This window comes from Cetorhinus maximus, chromosome 23 (assembly GCF_964194155.1).
Source record: "Cetorhinus maximus chromosome 23, sCetMax3.hap1.1, whole genome shotgun sequence".
Taxonomy (NCBI): Eukaryota; Metazoa; Chordata; class Chondrichthyes; order Lamniformes; family Cetorhinidae; genus Cetorhinus; species Cetorhinus maximus.
In genome coordinates, this window is record NC_135901.1 from 11,407,153 (window position 1) to 11,414,182 (window position 7,030).

The window sequence follows — 7,030 nt, forward strand, 5'->3', positions numbered from 1 at the left end:
CTCCCCAGTGTGAACTCGCTGGTGCGTCAGCAGGTTGGATGACTGGGTAAAACCCTCCCACATTCAAGGCAGATGAATGGTTGCCCCCCAGTGTGAACCCGGTGGTGTGTTAGCTGGGTAGATAACTGAGTGAATCCCTTCCCACACTCAGGGCAGGTGAACAGCCACTCCCCAATGTGAATTCGCTGGTGTACAATGAGTTGAGATGATCGCTTGAACCCAGTCCCGCAGTGAGAGCACCTGAAAGGCCTCTCCCCAGTGTGAACACTTTGATGAGACATCAGGTCCTGGGAGCTTTTAAAACACTTCCCACAGTCTGGGCATTTAAAAGGTCTCTCGTCTGCATGAACTCGCTGGTGTGTCAGCAGATGTGATTGCTGAGTGAATCCCTTCCCACACATGGAGCAGGTGAATGGCCTCTCATCACTGTGCCCATGCTGGTGTCTCAGCAGTTTGGATGACTGAGTGAATCCCTTCCCACACACAGAGCAGGTGAACGGCGTCTCCCCAGTGTGACTGTGCTTGTGCGCAGTGAGTTGAGACAACCACCTGAACCCAGTCCCGCAGTGAGAGCACCTGAATGGTCTCTCATCAGTGTGAACACGTTGATGGCGCATCAGTTCCATGGAACCTTTATAGCACTTCCCGCAGTCCGGACATTTAAAAGGTCTCTCCCCAGTGTGAACTCGCTGGTGTATCAGCAGATAGGACGAACGAGTGAATCCCTTCCCACACTCGGAGCAGGTGAACGGTTTCTCCCCAGTGTGAGTGCGCCAATGACTTTCCAGGTCAGACGGGGATTTGAATCCCTTCCCACATTCCCCACATTTGCATGGTTTCATCCCGTTGTGACGGCAATTATGTTCTGACAGGTCAGATGATTGGCTGAAGCCTCGTCCACACACAGAACACGTGTACGGTTTCTCCTCACTGTGAACAGTGCTTTTTCCTTCCATGTTCAAAATCCAATGATATTCAGGTTATGATAAATTGGGCGACTCTGTCAGATTCTGATGTGATATTTGGTTTGAGTTTCCCGACTGCAAATCCTCTCCTTCTAATACCCTGTGAAATTGATTTAAAACAGAAAAAGTGAGAGAGAGAGAACCCACAAAAACAGGTTGTGAAATTGAGCTGAATGAATCTGGTAATTTGTGGGGCCGCCACCAGGAAAAAGAGACCATGAAAACTGCTGGATTGTCCTAAAAACCCAACTGGTTCACTAATATCCTTCAGAAACATAGAAATTAGGAGCAGGAGTAGGCCATTCAGCCCTTTGAGCCTGCTCCACCATTCAATATGATCATGGCTGTTTCTCTATCTCAACGCCATATTCTTGCTTTCTCTCCAAACCCCCTGATGCCCCTAATATCCAAAAAATGATCAATTTCTTCCTTGGCTATACTCAGTGACCCGGCCTCCACAGGCTTCTGTGGTAGAGAATTCCACAGGTTGACCACCCTCCGAGTGAAGACATTTTTCCTCATCTCAGGGAAGGGAACCTGCTACGTGGTCTATGCCCACTCAAGACTCTGTCCACAAATTTCAAAATTGTGCCTGAACACTGAGGTCTGGGTTATTTATATGTATCAGGAACAGCACGGGTCCGAACACTGACTCCTGGGGAACTCCGTTCTTAAACTTCCTCCAGTCTGAAAAACATCCATTAACCATGACTCTCAGTTTCCTGTCACTCAGCCAATTTCGTATCCATGTTGCTGCTGTCCCTTTTATCCCATGAGCTATAATCTTTGCTCACAAGTTTGTTGCATGGTACTTTATCTAATGCCATTTGGAAGTCCATGTAACACAACATTAACAGCATTACCCTGAACAACACTTTCTGTTACCTCATCAAAAACCTAAAGCAACTTAGTTAAACGTGATTTTCCCTTAACAAATCCATGCTGGCTTTCCTTAATTAACCCACATTTTCTCAAGTGACTATTAAATATATCCTGAATGACCATTTCTGGAAGGTTCCCCAACACCGAGATTAAACTGACTGGTCTGTAGTTGCTGGGCTTCTCTTTACACCTTTTTTGAACAAAGGTGTAACGTTTGCAATTCTCCAGTCCCTGTGTCAGCAACTCTGAATCTCAGGAAGACTGGAAAATTATGGCCAGCGCTTCCACAATTTCCACTCTCATTTCCCCTCAGTATCCTTGGATGCATCTCATCCAGTCCTGGGGTTTTGGCAACTTTGTCAGACAGACTATCCAATATCTCCTCCTTATCAATTTTAAACCCCACAAGGGTCTGAACTATCTCCTCTTTCACGATCACCTGTGCAGCAGGAAAAGGCAGATGCAAAATATTAATTTAATACTTCATCCATGCCCCCTGCCTCCATGCATAAATCACCTCTTTGGTTCCTAATTGCCTCCGCTCCTCCTTTTACCACCGTTTTACTATTTACATGCCCATGGAAGACTTCTTGATTGATTTCTATGTTTGCTTTCAGTCTCTTTTTATGCTCTCTTTGCTTTTCTTATTTGGTTTTCCAAATCCCTCTGAACCTTCTCTATTCATCCTGGTTCTTGGTTTTATTATCCAGCTGACATGTGTCATAAGCACACTTTTTCTCCTTTATCTCGATGCAAAGCATTTGGTGCTCATTTGAAATTGAACGCAGTTAGCTTTTAAACAAAATCCAAGAATTTTACTGGGAACAGGCTTGAGAATGATGCGTTAATTAGATCTGATCACTCTTTGTCTGTCTTTGTGAGCACACGTTACAATGAGACACCTTTGACATGGTGAGTAACTGTGTTAAGCTGCATCGAAAGATGTGCTGATTTTGCTGCAGATAAAAGCAAAAAAACTGCGGGTGCTGGAAAACTGAAACAAAAATAAAAATACCTGGAAAAACTCAGCAGGTCTGGCAGCATCTGCGGAGAGGAACACAATTAACGTTTCGAGTCCGTATGACTCCTCAGCAGAACTAAGCAAAAATAGTAAAGAGGTGAAATATAAAGTCTTATCTATCACCTCTTTTCTATTTATTAACTGTGTTGCTCTCCGCAGATGCTGCCAGACCTGCTGAGTTTTTGCGGGTATTCTGATTTTGCTGCACGTGTATTATGACCTCGGTGACAGAAAATGCATTATGCCTACAATATTGGAGATTCAGGTAAGCTTCAACGATGCAAATTATCCTCACAATTTAATGAGTAAGTTTTCATAATGCTTCTGCCCGGTTTCCGAACCGGGGACTTTTCGCGTGTTAGGCGAACGTGATAACCACTACACTACAGAAACTGCTGTGATTTTACCGAGCCTGTCCGGAATGCTAAACTGCGTTGTAACGCAGCAGCAATCTGGATCTCGAGACTGATGTAGCAATGTAATCATAAAACAGCACCATGTATCTATTTGGCTCGACCATTTTGTGATTACATTGTTACATCAGCTTGCTGCAGCGTTCCTGAGAATTGCAGCTGTATTTCATTTCTCCGCAACAAAGACCCAGATTGCTGCAGCCTAACACGCGAAAGGTCACCGGTTCGAAACCGGGCAGAAACGTTATGAAAACTTACTCATTAAATAGTGAGGATAATTTGCATCGTTGAAGCTGACCTGAATCTGCAGGCATATTGCATTTGCTCTCACCGAAGTCACAAAATTAATGCAGCAAAATCAGCACTTGCTGAGATTCCATGACACACCTGAGTGGATAGTTGTTCGTATTTCATACTCACATACTCGCAGTTCGTTTCGTCAACAAGAGGAATCAATGGGTCTTTCGATGCAGCTTAAGAAAGTTACTCACCATGTCAAAAGTGTCTCAGTGTAATGTGTGCTCATAAAGACAGACAAAGAGGGATCAGATCTAATTAACGCATCATTCTCAAGCCTGTTCCCTGTAAAATTCTTTGATTTTGTTGAAATGCTAACTGTTATGCTACATCTCAAATCAGACCCATATCAAATGCATTACCTGGTGACTTACATTCTTTTGTTTGCCAGTCAAGTTTGCAATTCGATGTTGTCTATTTCAGAGAGCCTCAAGTCAACCAAGGGCATCAATATCAAGTACAGTAATAGTGAATGTTAAATAAGGTAAAAAAAATTGCTGAGAAAAGTTTATTTAATTTCTTCTGCTGTGGAGAAATGTGTTCATAATGATTGAGCAGAAAGCATTGCTGCCTAAGACATATGCTGAATCGAGTCTTCTGCATTTTGAAATTCAAACAAACTGAGGCACCAGGTGGTAACAAGTAACAAGTGACATGACCTCTCAGTCTAACCATTGGAATCCTCCAAACATTCTGGTAGATCAACACTTTTTCCTAAACAAATATGTATTCTGTAAGATTACCTTCCCAGAACAAATGCATTTTAAACCAAATGAATGAAACAAACTATGCCAGCCTTTGATCTTGGCAGGGTTCTGTTGAACTGTAACAATGATTTCCCACTGTGATATAACACCCTTGATTAGCGGTTTGTGTAGCAAATGTAATTAGATTGTGTAAATCAACTCAGAAATAATGAGATGTTTGATCAGAAAAATAAGCACTTTTGTCAATTCGATATGAAATCAATAGAAAAAGTAAATAATATTCATATGTATAGCTATGTAAGAAGCACTAGTCTTGAAGATTTAGATCTTCATGGCATTGGGTGAGGGAAATAGTGTTAATTAAGGTAAACTAGGCATGGAATCTGCAGAATCTCCTTTTTCAAAAGGGAATTGTGCAATTAATTGATATTCAGAATAATAACAGGTTTACTAAAAGAGGGAAGGAAATGAGATTAATTCGTTTGCTCTTAAAAAAGCTGATCGAGACAGAATTATGGAAGGGCCCCTTATGCCACAGAATGGATACATGGTAATTTGCCGTTTTATGATTACATTGTTATAAGAGTCTGTCTGCAGCATCCCTGATAATACCAGCTGAATTCAATTTCACCGAAACAGAGACCCAGAGTGCTGCTGCATGACAGCATGGCTTAACATTCCGGATAAGCCCTGATCAGTCGGACAGCTCACCCTTCATTCTCCCCTGATTCCACTTCCTAAAGAGTTTGTAAATATTCACAGAACTGGAGACTGGGTTTCCTGTTTTGGTTCCTCCTCTATTTTTCCGCCTGCCAACGAACAACATTTTCCAAAATTTCGTCACAATGTTCCGCCTTGTACCATGTTCAGGGGTGAACACATTCAGTTTTGTGTAGAGAATATAAAGGCCGGGATCGTTTTCTTTAGAGCAAAGCAGGTTAAACTGCGTTTTCATGGTGTTGTTTAAAATTATTGGGCTGAGGAAGGGATCGGCGGCGGGCGGTTTGATAGAGCAGTTAGCGAGAAGCTGTTTCCACTCTCGAGGGTCAGTCACCAGAGGACTGGGGTTTATGATAATTAAATAAAGACAGGCTTGCATTTATATAGCACCTTTCCCGACCAGCGGACGTCTCAAATCGCTTTCCAGTCAATGAAGGACATTGTGAAGTGTCGGCATTGTGATGTAGGAAACACGGTAGCCAATCACCGCTCAGCAAACTCCCACAAACAGCAGCGTCCTAATGAGCGGATAATGTGTATATGTGACGTTGATTGAGGGATAAATTTGACCAGGAAGCGGGGAGAACTCCCCTGCTCTTCTTTCAAATAGGCTCATGGCAGCTTTTATATTCTGGCGCCTAAATCCCGTTCGTGTCTCTTCTTTCCAGGCTGAATAAGAAAGGAGGGATTTCACCATGCCTGCACTGAGCCTCGGTTTCCTCGGACCTTTTATCGCACCCTGGCAGTTTTTCCTCTTCCTCTGCTGAAGACCGATACAAAGTGATGATGTAGCGTGTCTGCTATTTCCTCTGTTTCAATTACAGTATCGCTTTCGTCTGTCTTTCGGAGCACACATTATTACTGTTATTCATCTTTGAGACGACGAGTAAGTATGTTAACCTACAGCAATAAACAGATTCATTTATTTTGCTAACTGAATGAACTGTTAATATGTCTGTCGAGTGACAGTGGAAAGTGTTTTACAACCTTTACTGCATCGGGTGCGATAAAATGTCACTTCTGTTTTATTTGTGGGATGTTCTTTAGTATTTCGAGAAGACCAATTGTCACGTGACTGTAATACGCAAGTGCACTTAAACGAGCCGGGAGACTATTTGCGTGTTAGGGCCACGACGCTAGAGAAACCCTGCACTGCCGAATCCTCAATGGACTTGGCTGAAACGGTAACCTGTGCGGCCATGCAGCAGCACTTTGGATTTTTGTGTTGAAGAAATGGAATTCAGCTGCTATCATTAGGAATGCTGGAGACAAGACTGATTTAACAATGTCGCCATAAAATGGTACAGCACACGAGGAGACAATTCGGCCCATCGTGTCTATGGCAGCTTTTTGCAAAGAGCATTCCAATCAGTCCCAATGGCTCTTCTTCATACGGACTCGAAACGTTAACTCTGTTTCTTTCTCCACAGCTGCTGACAGATCGGCTGAGTTTTTCCAGCATTTTCTGTTTTTGTTTCAGATTTGCAACATCCGCAGTATTTTGATTTATTTTGATCCTGGAGTCTCTTCACTCCGGGATGTACAAAACCCGTCACTTCTCTTCTTTCATTCTCACGCTTCCATTTCCAGTTTGAGTTGGTTCCTCTTTCGGGCTCTTCAACAAATCCATTTGGACGGACAAGTGGCAGCTGAAATTTAATGTAAGGAAGTGTGAAGTGATTCATTTTGGTCGGAGAGGAGAGGCAACAGGAAATAAAGCGTACAAATTTATGTTACACAGCGAGTGGTTAGGATCCGGAATGTATCAATGCGGCTCAGTTCCACAAGCAGGTGAAAGAATTTTTACCATCGCATTCACTTCACGCTTTACAGCTACATTCACTTTAGTTTTGTAGCTTCATATTAAAATGGTTCAGAGAGAAAAAGCAGATTGGAAAGATTCCTTTTGTATCTTTTTGCACTGGAAATGTCTGAGATGGAGAATACGAGTTTAAAAATGTGACGTGAAAGTGAAGAATTTGATGTCTATCAGTTGCTTTTAGTGATGAATCTGCCGTGCGCTGC

At 42.8% G+C, this 7,030-nt stretch overlaps 1 non-coding gene across 1 annotated transcript; it reads right to left on the minus strand.

Annotated features, from left to right (window-relative positions):
- Window positions 1–3,187: 3,187 nt before the first annotated feature.
- On the minus strand, window positions 3,188–3,261 carry trnav-aac (transfer RNA valine (anticodon AAC)). Its single transcript has one exon. It is a non-coding gene; the product is annotated as a tRNA-Val (tRNA).
- Between the last annotated feature and the right edge of the window lie 3,769 nt (window positions 3,262–7,030).